Below are 14,691 nucleotides of genomic sequence, written 5' to 3'. Positions count from 1 at the left end.
TGTGTTTCCCATGGACAAACCCAACATCTCCTCTGAGGGCTGGCAGGGCTAGCCCCAATTGAAGTAGTCAATTCCCCAAACTTCAATTTGTCGTTCTATTCTGTGAGGAGCCGATGCTCCCTGGAGATAAGTCACTGGCACAACTACACCTATCCTGCCAGAATATTTCAGCCATCATCCACACCCAATCTGGTAGACTTACATGCAGCAGGTTGAGTTGCTCCAGCTGGGGTGGAAAATCTATGGTGGGCTAAGAATATGGTCACTTTTGTGCCCTTGAAAGACAGACACTGCTGTCTTTGACCAGAGAGAAGGTATGAGCATCTTGTACATGCCGCAGCTATCCACCTCTGTTAATCTTGTCAAGAGAGGCACACCCCTCCTGTAGCAGTGTCATAGTGCATCCACTTTTCTCGTGGCTGAGTATTCCTCCTCTCTATCACAGCCTGCCCCTGAGCTTATGGAGGCTTGAGAGCAAGTTTGCTAACTTTGTCTTGGTCGGGCAGTCTCGTCCATTAGGACTCAATCATGCCATCCAGGCATCTGGGAACTGAACTTGGGATTACCTGACTTAGTGCACTAATAATAGTAATAATAAAAATTCAAGACATGAATAAAAAATAAATTGTTTAAAAAAATAGCAGACCTTCTGGAAATGAAAGAGTTACATAGGGAATTTCAAAATACAACTGAAAGTTTGAATGGTAGCCTAGATCAGGAAGAAGAAAGAATTTCAGAGTGTGAAGACAATGTTTTTGAATTAACCTAGTCAGTCAAAAATTAAAAACAAGGGTGGTGCCTGTGGCTCAAAGGAGTACCAGAGGTGGTGAGTTCAAACCTGGCACCAGCCAAAAACTGCAAAAAAAAAAATTAAAAACAAAATGAATAGAAATGAGGACAGCTTCTGAGAAACATAGGATTATATAAAACATGCAAACATAAGAATCACAGGTATCCCTCAGGGAGAAATAGAAAAAAAGCAAAAAGCTTGGAAAACCTATTTGAGGGAATAATGATGGAAAATTTCCCTGGTCTTGCTAGAGACTTAGCTATCCAGATATAAGAAGCTCACTGAACTTCTGTAATATTTACAGCAAATAGGACACATAGTCATCAGTATGGCCAAAGTCAAAATGAAGGAGAAAAACCTACAATCTTGGGCATGAAAACATCAAGTAATTTACAAAGGAAAATCCATCAGACTAACAGCAGACTTCTCAGCAGAAACACTGCAAGCCACAATAGGTTGGGGTTCCATCTTTAGCACTCTTAAACAGAATAAATTCAGCCAAGACTTTTGTATCCTGCAAAAACTAAGTAGGAAAAATAAAATCTTTCCCAGATAAGCAAATAATAAGGAAATTGGTTACCATTAGGCTTGCCCTACAAGAAATGCTCAAAAGTGTTCTAAATGTAGAAAATATGTTGAGGAGCAAGATGGCAGCCGAGTAACAGCTTCCTTGTATCTGGGCACCGTGAGTCGGGGGAGATAGGACTCCAGGCATCTCTGGCTGGTGGGAACTGCCTATCATCACTCCTATGAGGCTACAGGGAGTCAGCGAGAGACTTCTGGACCCCAAGAGGAGGACTAAAACAGTGGAAAACCGGCAAGTGGTCGCGTGTGTTCAATCCGTCTAAACCCGCCCACAACTGTAAGTTCAGTAGCAGCGAGACTGCAAACCAGAAAGGCCTTAACTGTGAACTGTTTTGATGTCCTTGGACTTGGCACTGAGTTGAACTGCCTTGGGGAAGGCCTGAGCGGGAGTGCGGAGAACTTTGGCCGTTGTCTAGGGCCCCAGTCTGAGCCGCTGAGCCAGACAGAGCTAATAGTGTTTGGCGGTGGGTCACACGGATCCATTGTCAGTGATCTGCCCTGGCAAGCTCCGCCCTCAGGGTCGCAGAGCTAGAAACGGGTGGGAGCTGGTAACCCAGCAACCAAGTAGCCTAAGGGTGGGGTCTGAGCCGCCTTGCAGCCCTAACCCTCAGGGGCAGAGTGAGACCGGTTTTGGCACCCTGGGTAAGTGGATAGCCACTTCAGCAGTGATTCCAGCAAGAAAGCTGGGAAAGCTTCTACTCAGCAAGTTTACAAGTTCAAAGTGCCTTTTAAGTGGGCTGAAGAGAGATTTAGGGTGTCTACCTGCTGGGGTTTGAGAACTCAGCTGCCTCCAGTCGTATCAGAACTGTGACTAACATCTCATACCCCATAAGACCACGTGTTGCCCAGACAATATTCAATAACATATACAAACTGCTTTGTTTTTGGTTGTGTATTTTTTTCTTTTTTTTTTTTTTGTTTGTTTGTTTATTTTGACGTTGTTGATGTTCTTTTGTTTTTTAATTTCAATCTTTTCCATACAGATCCCTTTTTCTTTCTCAATTTTTCTAGTTTAATTATAATTTCCCATTGCTGCCTTTTTTAATAACTACAACTTCATTTTTGCTAGTGTTTCTACCGCTATCATTTGGTTTTTCACCCCATTGTATCCCCGTAAAGTTTTCTGTTTGCTTGTTTTGGTTTGATTTATAGCATTTTTGTCTTTCCTCTCTACTTGGTGGAGGTGGGGTACTGTGTCTGATCAGGTTAGCAAAGAGCTGCTGACCTCAAGGGAACCACCCAACTGGGGCACCCCCAGAAGGTGGGGTTTTTTAAGGTTGTGTCAAAGTACCCTACTGTACACCTATATTGCCCTGTCTCCCTCTTTCTGTGCCTCTCTTCTTTTTGTCAATATTCCTTATACCCACCCCCTCTCCTTTCTCTATCTTTCTTTTTTTTTTTTTTTTTCTTATCACTCAGTCCTCCTTTCTTTCATCCCTTTCTTGCTCTTCAATCTTCTCACCCTTCTGGTCCTGTAACCCTTAGTCCACAGGCACAAGATCTTAAAGAGCAAGAGGAAGTGAAAGGAAAATTAGGGCAAGGAAACAGATAAAAGAAATCACTCATGAGGAAGAATCAGCAGAAAACTCCAGGCAACATGAAGAACCAGTCCAGAACGACCCCGCCAAGGGACCATGAGGTAGCTACTGCAGAGGATTCCACCTATACAGAAATGTTACGAATGACAGAAAGGGAATTTAGAATACACATGTTGAAAACAATGAAAGAAATGATGGAAACAATGAAGGAAACTGCTAATAAAGTGGAAAATAACCAAAAGGAAATCCAAAAACAGAATCAAATCAGAGATCAACGATATGAAGAATATAAAAAGGATATAGCAGAGCTGAAGGAAATGAAACAGTCAATCAGGGAACTTAAAGATGCAATGGAAAGTATCAGCAACAGGTTAGACCATGCAGAAGAAAGAATTTCAGAGGTAGAAGACAAAGTTTTTGAGATAACTCAGATAGTAAAAGAGGCAGAAAAGAAGAGAGAGAAAGCAGAACGTTCACTGTCAGAATTATGGGACTTTATGAAGCGTTCCAACATACGAGTTATAGGAATTCCAGAAGGGGAAGAAGAATGCCCCAGAGGAATGGAAGCCATACTAGAGAATATTATAAAAGAAAATTTCCCAAACATCACCAAAGATTCTGACACACTGCTTTCAGAGGGATATCGGACCCCAGGTCGCCTCAACTCTAACCGAGCTTCTCCAAGACACATTGTGATGAACCTGTCCAAAGTCAAGACAAAAGAAAAGATTCTGCAAGCTGCCAGGAATAAGCGCCAGTTGACCTACAGGGGCAAATCCATCAGAGTGACCGCAGACTTCTCTAATGAAACTTTCCAAGCAAGAAGACAATGGTCATCTACCTTTAATCTACTTAAACAGAACAATTTTCAGCCCAGAATTCTGTACCCTGCTAAGCTAAGCTTCAAAATTGATGGAGAAATCAAATCATTTATGGATATACAAACATTGAGGAAATTCGCCACAACAAGACCAGCTCTACAGGAAATACTTCAACCTGTTCTGCACACTGACCACCACAATGGATCAGCAGCAAAGTAAGAACTCAGAAATCAAAGGACAGAGCCTAACCTCCACACTGATGCAAAAGATAAAACTAAGCAATGGACTCTCACCAAATAAGACGAATAGAATACTACCACACTTATCAATTATCTCCATAAATGTTAATGGCTTGAATTCCCCACTGAAGAGACATAGATTGGCTGACTGGACTAAAAAACACAAGCCATCCATTTGCTGTCTGCAAGAAACACACCTGTCTTCAAAAGACAAATTAAAGCTCCGAGTCAATGGATGGAAGACAATTTTTCAGGCAAATGGAATTCAGAAGAAAAGAGGAGTTGCAATCTTATTTTCAGATACATGTGGATTTAAAGCAACTAAAGTCAAAAAAGACAAAGATGGTCACTTTATATTGGTCAAGGGAAAACTACAACAAGAAGACATTTCAATTCTAAATATTTATGCACCCAATTTAAATGCTCCCAGATTCTTGAAGCAGACCTTACTCAGTCTGAGCAATATGATATCTGATAATACCATAATAACAGGGTACTTTAACACACCTCTTACAGAGTTGGACAGATCCTCTAAACAGAAATTAAACAAAGATATAAGAGATTTAAATGAGACCCTAGAACAACTATGCTTGATAGACGCATATAGAACACTCCATCCCAAAGATAAAGAATATACATTCTTCTCATCACCCCATGGAACATTCTCCAAAATTGATCATATCCTGGGACACAAAACAAATATCAACAGAATCAAAAGAATTGAAATTTTACCTTGTATCTTTTCAGACCATAAGGCACTAAAGGTGGAACTCAACTCTAACAAAAATGCTCGACCCCACCCAAAGGCATGGAAATTAAACAATCTTCTGTTGAATAACAGATGGGTGCAGGAAGAAATAAAACAGGAAATCATTAACTTCCTTGAGCATAACAACAATGAAGACACAAGCTACCAAAACCTGTGGGATACTGCAAAAGCAGTTTTGAGAGGAAAATTCATCGCTTTAGATGCCTACATTCGAAAAACAGAAAGAGAGCACATCAACAGTCTCACAAGAGATCTTATGGAATTGGAAAAAGAAGAACAATCTAAGCCTAAACTCAGTAGAAGAAAAGAAATATCCAAAATCAAATCAGAGATCAATGAAATTGAAAACAAAAGAATCATTCAGAAAATTAATGAAACAAGGAGTTGGTTTTTTGAAAAAATAAATAAAATAGATAAACCATTGGCCAGACTTACTAGAAATAGAAAAGTAAAATCTCTAGTAACCTCAATCAGAAACGATAAAGGGGAAATAACAACTGATCCCACAGAGATACAAGAGATCATCTCTGAATACTACCAGAAACTCTATGCCCAGAAATTTGACAATGTGAAGGAAATGGATCAATATTTGGAATCACACCCTCTCCCTAGACTTAGCCAGGAAGAAATAGACCTCCTGAACAGACCAATTTCAAGCACTGAGATCAAAGAAACAATAAAAAAGCTTCCAACTAAAAAATGCCCTGGTCCAGATGGCTTCACTCCAGAATTCTATCAAACCTTCAAGGAAGAGCTTATTCCTGTACTGCAGAAATTATTCCAAAAAATTGAGGAAGAAGGAATCTTCCCCAACACTTTCTATGAAGCAAACATCACCCTGATACCAAAACCAGGAAAAGACCCAAACAAAAAGGAGAATTTCAGACCAATCTCACTCATGAATATAGATGGAAAAATTTTCAACAAAATCCTAGCCAATAGATTACAGCTTATCATCAAAAAAGTCATTCATCATGATCAAGTAGGCTTCATCCCAGGGATGCAAGGCTGGTTTAACATACGCAAGTCCATAAACGTTATCCACCATATTAACAGAGGCAAAAATAAAGATCACATGATCTTCTCAATAGATGCAGAAAAAGCATTTGATAAAATCCAGCATCCTTTTCTAATTAGAACACTGAAGAGTATAGGCATAGGTGGCATATTTCTAAAACTGATTGAAGCTATCTATGACAAACCCACAGCCAATATTTTACTGAATGGAGTTAAACTGAAAGCTTTTCCTCTTAGAACTGGAACCAGACAAGGTTGTCCTCTGTCACCTTTACTATTCAACATAGTGCTGGAAGTTCTAGCCAATACAATTAGGCAAGACAAGGAAATAAAGGGAATCCAAATGGGAGCAGAGGAGGTCAAACTCTCCCTTTTTGCTGACGACATGATCTTATACTTAGAGAACCCCAAAGACTCATCCACAAGACTCCTAGAAGTCATCAAAAAATACAGTAATGTTTCAGGATATAAAATCAATGTCCACAAGTCAGTAGCCTTTGTATACACCAATAACAGTCAAGATGAGAAGCTAATTAAGGACACAACTCCCTTCACCATAGTTTCAAAGAAAATGAAATACCTAGGAATATACCTAACGAAGGAGGTGAAGGACCTCTGTAAAGAAAACTATGAACTCCTCAGAAAGGAAATAGCAGAGGATATTAACAAATGGAAGAACATACCATGCTCATGGATGGGAAAAATCAACATTGTTAAAATGTCTATACTTCCCAAAGCAATCTACCTATTCAATGCCATTCCTATCAAAGTACCTACATCGTACTTTCAAGATTTGGAAAAAATGATTCTGCGTTTTGTATGGAACCAGAAAAAACCCCGTATAGCTAAGGCAGTTCTCTGTAACAAAAATAAAGCTGGGGGCATCAGCATACCAGATTTTAGTCTGTACTACAAAGCCATAGTGCTCAAGACAGCATGGTACTGGCACAAAAACAGAGACATAGACACTTGGAATCGAATTGAACACCAAGAAATGAAACTAACATCTTACAACCACCTAATCTTCGATAAACCAAACAAGAACTTACCTTGGGGGAAAAACTCCCTATTCAATAAATGGTGTTGGGAGAACTGGATGTCTACATGTAAAAGACTGAAACTGGACCCACACCTTTCCCCACTCACAAAAATTGATTCAAGATGGATAAAGGACTTAAATTTAAGGCATGAAACAATAAAAATCCTCAAAGAAAGCATAGGCAAAACACTGGAAGATATTGGCCTGGGGGAAGACTTCATGAAGAGGACTGCCATGGCAATTGCAACAACAACAAAAATAAACAAATGGGACTTCATTAAACTGAAAAGCTTCTGTACAGCTAAGGAGACAATAACCAAAGCAAAGAGACAACCCACACAATGGGAAAGGATATTTGCATATTTTCAATCAGACAAAAGCTTGATAACTAGGATCTATAGAGAACTCAAATTAATCCACATGAAAAAAGCCAACAATCCCTTATATCAATGGGCAAGAGACATGAATAGAACTTTCTCTAAAGACGACAGACGAATGGCTAACAAACACATGAAAAAGTGTTCATCATCTCTATATATTAGAGAAATGCAAATCAAAACATCCCTGAGATATCATCTAACCCCAGTGAGAATGGCCCATATCACAAAATCTCAAAACTGCAGATGCTGGCATGGATGTGGAGAGAAGGGAACACTTTTACATTGCTGGTGGGACTGCAAGCTAGTACAACCTTTCTGGAAGGAAGTATGGAGAAACCTCAAAGCAGTCAACCTAGACCTCCCATTCGATCCTGCAATCCCATTACTGGGCATCTACCCAGAAGGAAAGAAATCCTTTTATCATAAGGACACTTGTACTAGACTGTTTATTGCAGCTCAATTTACAATCGCCAAAATGTGGAAACAGCCTAAATGCCCACCAACCCAGGAATGGATTAACAAGCTGTGGTATATGTATACCATGGAATACTATTCAGCCATTAAAAAAAATGGAGACTTTACATCCTTCGTATTAACCTGGATGGAAGTGGAAGACATTATTCTTAGTAAAGCATCACAAAAATGGAGAAGCATGAATCCTATGTACTCAATCTTGATATGAGGACAATTAATGACAATTAAGGTCATGGGGGGGAAGCAGAAAGAGGGATGGAGGGAGGGGGGTGGGGCCTTAGTGTGTGTCACACTTTATGGGGGCAAGACATGATTGCAAGAGGGACTTTACCTAACAATTGTAATCAGTGTAACTGGCTTATTGTACCCTCAATGAATCCCCAACAATAAAAAAAAAAAGAAAATAAACAAAAAAAAAAAAAAAGAAAAAGAAAATATGTTGATACTCACCAGTGCAAAAACATAATGAAAATAAAAATCATAGTTCTTATGAACCAATAACACAAAGGTGAATACATAGCAACTGCGTAACAAACAACGTAATGACTGGAACAGTGTCTTACCTATCAATATTAACAAAGAATGTAAATGCCTCCAATAAAAGACATGATTATCTCTTTTACATTTACGTGGATGGAGCTGGAACATATCCTACTTAGTAAAGTATCTCAACAATGGAAGAAAAAATATCCAATGTACTCATTACTATTACGAAACCAAATTACAATCACTCACACTTTCATATGAAGAATAGATCACAACTATGGCCAAAGATGAAGGAAGGAGGAGAGGGAATGGAAGGAGAGGGGAGAGGTCAGATTGAGGGAGGGTGAATGGTGAGATCATACCTATGGTGCATAATGCAAGGGTACATGTCGGAACTATCAGTATAGAGTATAAATGTCTTAACACAATAATTAAGTACATGAGATGAGGTATATATTAACCAGTGTGATGTAAGCATTCCTAATTCTATATGAAATCAGCACATTGTACCCCATAAATGTATTAATGTATACATGATCTATGTGTTCATGATTTAATAAAAAATATATTAAAAAAATTTTTAAAAGACATTGATGGAACAGAGAAAAAAACAACACAACCTAAATATCTGCTGTCTTCACAAAATCCACTTAACTCAGAAAGAGTTGCACAGACTCAAGGAAAAGTGGTGGGAGAAAATATACCATGCAATCAGAAACCAAAAGTGAATAGGAGTAGCTATTCTTAGATAAAACAGACTTTAAATCAACAATAGAAAAAAAAGACAAAGATGATCATTATATAAAGATAAAAGGATCGATTCAACAATAAGGTATAACAATACTAAATATACATGCACCATAACATGGGAGTTCCCACATTCAAAAAACAAATACTATCAGACTCAAGAAATGAAATAAATGGCAACATAACAATAGTTGGGGAACTTCAACTATCTACTGGCAGAACTGGACAGAAGATTGAGGGAAAAAAATAAACAAAGAAACACTGCATTTAAGTGGGACTCTAGAACAAATGGACTTGAGAGATATTTACAGAACAATCTACTCCCAAACTGCAGAATATACATTCTTCTCATTAGCATATGGAACATTTTCCAAGAGATCCATGTTAGGCCACAAAACAAGTCTCAGCAAATTTTTTTAAAAAATCATAATTGGGGCTCAGTGCCTATAGCTCAGCAGCTAGGGTACCAGCCACATACACTGGAGCTGGTGGGTTTGAACCCTGCCTGCCAAACAACAATGACAACTACAACCAAAAAATAGCCAGGCATTGTGGTGGGTACCTCCCAGATACTTGGGAGGTTGAGGCAAGAGAATCACTTAAGCCCAAGAGTTTGAGGTTGCTGTGAGCTGTGACTCCATAGCACTCTACCAAGGCCAACATAATGAGACTCGGTCTCAAGAAAAAAAAAAATCATAATTGGGGCCAGGCACGGTGGTTCATGCCTATAATTCTAGTAGTCTAGGAGGCCAAGGCAGGTGGGTTGGTTGAGCTCACGAGTTCAAGACCAGCCTGAGCAAGAATGCAACCCCGTCTCTAAAATATAGCCAGGCTTTGTGGCTGGCACATGAAGTCCCAGCTACTTGGGAGGATGAGGCAAGAGAATCACTTAAGCCCAAGAGTTTGAAGTTGCTGTGAGCTATGACATTATAGCACTCTTAAGGGGGTGACAAAGTGAAACTCTGTCTCAAAAAAAAAAAAAATCGTAATTAGCTGGGGGATGAGCTCAGACCAGCACCCAGGAGTTTCTTAAGCATATAACCTCTCATAACTGAACAAAAACAACATTGTTCCTGAAATGCCCTCTTTGTAACAAAGCATAACCCCTACCAGAGAGCTAAATCCACTGTGCATGAAACTTGGAAAAAAACAATGTATAAACCTGTTGAGCCTTACTCTTGGATGCAGTCCACCTGTAACTACAACATGAGAGGAGGTGCTTATCCCCCAAGGTACTTACACGTATTTCCAGTTCCACCTTTAGTTTATCAAGTTGAACTTTCTATGGGAGGACAGCAATTTAAAGGGAAATTGCTGCAAAATACAATGCTGCTGCTAAAGCACTCAGCAGAATGAACAGGATAAGTCCCCACCTGAGAGGGTGCTGCTAAAGCACTGGGCATTCTTTAAAGCAGAATGAGCCCCCACCTGAGAGGCTGGAGGTGTAGAGGAGAGAATCAGAAGAAGAAAATCTCAACAAATCTGAACTTGCCTGTAAATTTTGACATGGCCCTGAAGAGTACCCCCTTCATGAAGAACTTTGTGACCATGGGGGAAGGTGAAGGGAACAGCAAGAAGATTTCACAGAGAAACACAGCAATAGCTGTTCTTAAGGAACTGAAGAAGTTGTTGCCCCTGCCAGCAGTCCAGAGTGAAGCCCAGAATAAAAATAATATAAAATAAAATAAAAATAACCAAGCCCAAGCCACATACAGGCCCAGAATATGGCCAGGAGATAAATATGATTAACAGACTGGCCCAGATCCAGCAGGCAAAAAAGGAAGAGCCACACAACACAGTCCTCACAGGGCATGGCCTCCAGCCACAGGGAGTCTGTGATGCAGCTGAAGGTCGGAAACCAGGCTGGAGAAGGATCAGGCACTAGTAAGAAGGTATCCAAACCCAATGCAGCCAAGAACATAGTGGAGATTCTTCGTTTCAAAGTCTAACAGGAACAGCCCACCAAATCAGGACTTAAGTCAGAGGAAAAGATACCACTAAAGAAACTAGGGGATGCAAGAAAAGTAACCCTTTTTTGAACCTAGCTCAGGAGATAAAAATGAAACTATTAATTAAAAGGATGAGTTTATGGCGGGCGCCTGTAGTCCCCGCTACTCGGGAGCCTGAGGCAGGAGAATCGCTTAAGCCCAGGAGTTGGAGGTTGCTGTTGCTGTGAGCTGTGTGATGCCACGGCACTCTACCGAGGACCATAAAGTGAGACTCTGTCTCTACAAAAGAAAAGGATGAGTTTAGCATGTCTTATGAGTTTAGCATCAGCAGCTGCCTGCTGGAATTCTTCCTGTGATGCCTGTGAGGTCACCCAGGCTGTGGGAGTCAATCAAGGACCTCACGCCAACGATTTCGCCAGGGTGACACCAAACCTTGCCAAGGCCATGGTAACTGCCATGATAGCCCAGGAGTTGTTGTATGGGGACACCTTGCCCACAGCCAAGACCATTTTAAAGAATAACATCTCTTTAGGCCATGTACCCTGTGGACCTCTAACAACACCCTCTGAACAACTGAACTATCTTTCCAGAATCCAGGGATTCCAGGTTGAATACAAAGACTTCCCCCAAAACAAGAACAAATTTGTATCTCTTATCAATTGCTCCTCTCAGCCACCTCTGATTCTCCATGGCATCAGCAAGGATGTGGAGTCCTTTCACAACATGGCTGTTCTGAACATTTTAAAGTTGTTGCCTGAATTGGACCAACAAAGTACAGAGATGCCAACAACAGGAAACGGACCAGTGCCTGTGTGTGGGAGGTGATGAAATTTTTCTGGCCAGGAACCATTGTAAGATCCCAACATGTATACTGAAAATACTGAAACTGCTTTGAAAATTTGGATTTCTGATACCTCCAGTGGGCCGAGAGACACTGTGGGCAAAGAACGAGGGTGGCAGTGTGGTGAAGGTGGAGATCTAAGGCGGTAGCCTAGGCTGAGATGGACTGTGCTGGGCTTATTGTGATGGCCACTTGGTGAACAAGTGGTTCCCACACAGAAGCAGCTACTCTAACAGTAAACCAGCAGATCCATGCCCTGGGAACCCCAGAGCTTGGTCATTATTTTATTTTGCCATATGAAAGAAGAAACAGAAAAGCGAAAACAAAACTCCTTCTCAAACTGGCTCACTCACACACTTTGGGACAAACCTTGGATAGCCAGGACTGGAGAGAGGCCTTAAAACCCCTCAGAGCTAAAACCACCAGAGAAAATCAAATGCTTCTTAATCTAACTTTTCCGGCATGCCATGGCCCTACCACCTCCCATAGTACTGACACCATAACCATTGCTTTCTCTTAGTTTCATTATTTTGTTTTGATTAATATGATTCTATATAGAATTCTCATTTGAGAGTTGAGTCTCAATTGTATCTAATTATTAGCACAGTGTGGAAACTTGTCTGAGTCTGATTTTACCTATTATGTAACTGGCAAAGATCATAACTATGTGTATGTGCTTATGCATTTTTACTTTATTGGACTAACCCTGGACCATTACAGTGATACAAATTGTGTGCCCTCTGGTGTAGCTTAAAGAGTCCTGGACTTCTCAGAAACCTTGATGAAGTCTCCCACTGTTGTATAAATTGGACAATTTTAGGAATTTTAAACTTTCGGCGATCATTTGATTTTTTTTTTTTTTTTTTTAGAGAGAGAGTCTTACTTTTCACCCTTGGTAGAGTGCCATGGCAGCATAATTCATAGCAACTTCAAACTTTTGGGCTGGAGCAATTCTTTTGCCTCATCCTCCCGAGTAGCTAGGATGACAGGCGCCGCCCACCATGCCCAGCTACTTTTAGAGACAGGGTTTTGCTCTTTCTCAGGCTCTAACCCGTGAGCTCAGGCAATCCACCCACCTCAGCCTCCCAGAGTGCTAGGATTACAGGCATGAGCCATTGCATCTGGACACTTGATTCTTTTTCTCTTTTATTTTTGTTAATACAGCAGGACTTAAAGAAATAAACTTAAACCTTTGTTTGAAAGATTACAAAAATTGTGTCTATACCTATGGCTCTTAAGGACATAACTTTCGCTACACTACAGGATATGATCTCCATGTAGTCATATATACCTACAGATTGATTTTCCTTGTGTGCTTAATACTACTAATTACATCTCCATGTAGGGCTGAAAGGAAGGATCTCTGTTTCCATATACAACTGTGCTGCTTTTTATTTGTGTTATTGTACACAGAAATGTGTGCATTAAGATTCTGTGTATGGTCCAGAAGAAAAGCTCGGTAGCTTTGCAAGTTAAGTACTGCTTCCATTCATTGTCTATGCAGGAATTTTTCTCCCATGGAATGTAAGAAAAACTTAGTGTTTGTCATCAATAAATGGTAATACTAAAAAACTTAGTGTTTGTCATCAATAAATGGTAATACTAAAAAAAGAAAAAATCAAAATCATATCAAGTGTATTCTCCTACCATAGTGGAACAAAACTGGAAATCAATTCCAAAAGGAGCTCTCAAAACTATACAAATATATGGAAATTAAATAACCTGCTATTTAACAATCTTGGGGTTAATGACAAAATCAAGACAGAAATCAAGAAATTTTTTGAACTGAATGACAATGACAAAACAAACCACCAAAAATCTCTTGGATGTTTATAGCACTAAACACCTACATCAAAAAGACAAAAAGATCACAAATTAACAATCTAATGTTATACTTCAGAGAATCTGAAAAACAAGAACCAAAACTAAAGCTAGCAGAAGACGAGAAAAAACAAAGATCAGAGCAGAACAAAACAAAATTGAAACAAAAAAATAAATAAATAAAAGAGCAATGAAACAAAAAGTTTGCTATTTGAAACCATAAACAACCAAAGATCAACAAAACACTTGCTTGATTAAACAATAGAAGAGAGTGGATTCAAATGAGCCTATGTAGAAGTGAAAACAGGAGACATTATAACTGATGCCAAAAATAAAAAAGATCATCCAAAACTAGTACACACACCTCTATGCAAACAAACTCTAAGACTCCTTGAATTGACAAGTAAATTCAATAAAGTCTCAGGTTATAATATTAATGTGCACTAATTAGTAGCCATTTTTTATACATTAACAAAAGTCAAGCTTTTTTAAAATCATATCTTGATATGATAAAAATTCATATCAAGAACTCGACACAATTCATAATAGCTGCAAAGAAAATAAATACCTAGGAAGATACTTAGCCAAGGAGGTGAAAGATCACTACAAGGAGAACTACAAAATACTGATGACTGAAGTCATATATGACACAAACAAATGGAAAAACACCCAGGCTCATCGATTGTAAGACTCAACATTGTTAAAATGTCCATACTGTCCAAAGTTATTAACAGATTCAATGCAATTCCTGTCAAAATACCAATATCATTTTTTACAGAACTAGAAAAAAAATCACAAATTTCAAGTGAAATCACAAAAGACTGAATAGCCAAAGCAACTGTCTAAAGAATAAATCTTGGAAGGCAGCTACGCTTACCACTATACCACCAATGCTGGCATTGAAAAAAAAAACTTGACGCAGCACATTACTAGACTTCAAATTATACTATATAAGGTCATAGTAACTGAAACAGCGTGGCACTGATATAAAGGCAGACACATACAGCAACAGAACAGAGAACTCAGAAATAAACCATATAGATTTATTTCAACTGATTTTTAACAATGCAGACAAAAACATACACTGGGGAAATGATATTCTGTTCAACAAATGGTGCTGGAATTATTAGATAGCTATGTGCAGAAGAATAAAACTGGATCCCTATCTCTCACTGTATACAAAAATTAAGACAAA

At 39.3% G+C, this 14,691-nt stretch overlaps 1 pseudogene; it reads left to right on the top strand.

The window, feature by feature from the left end:
- Positions 1 to 655: 655 nt before the first annotated feature.
- Positions 656 to 11,659, top strand: LOC128590294 (double-stranded RNA-binding protein Staufen homolog 1-like; annotated as a pseudogene).
- The last annotated feature ends 3,032 nt before the right edge of the window (positions 11,660 to 14,691 follow it).

The sequence above is a fragment of the Nycticebus coucang genome, chromosome 1 (assembly GCF_027406575.1).
Source record: "Nycticebus coucang isolate mNycCou1 chromosome 1, mNycCou1.pri, whole genome shotgun sequence".
NCBI classification, from domain to species: Eukaryota; Metazoa; Chordata; class Mammalia; order Primates; family Lorisidae; genus Nycticebus; species Nycticebus coucang.
The sequence above is the reverse complement of the archived record's forward strand: the minus strand, read 5'-3'. Positions and strand labels throughout refer to the sequence as shown.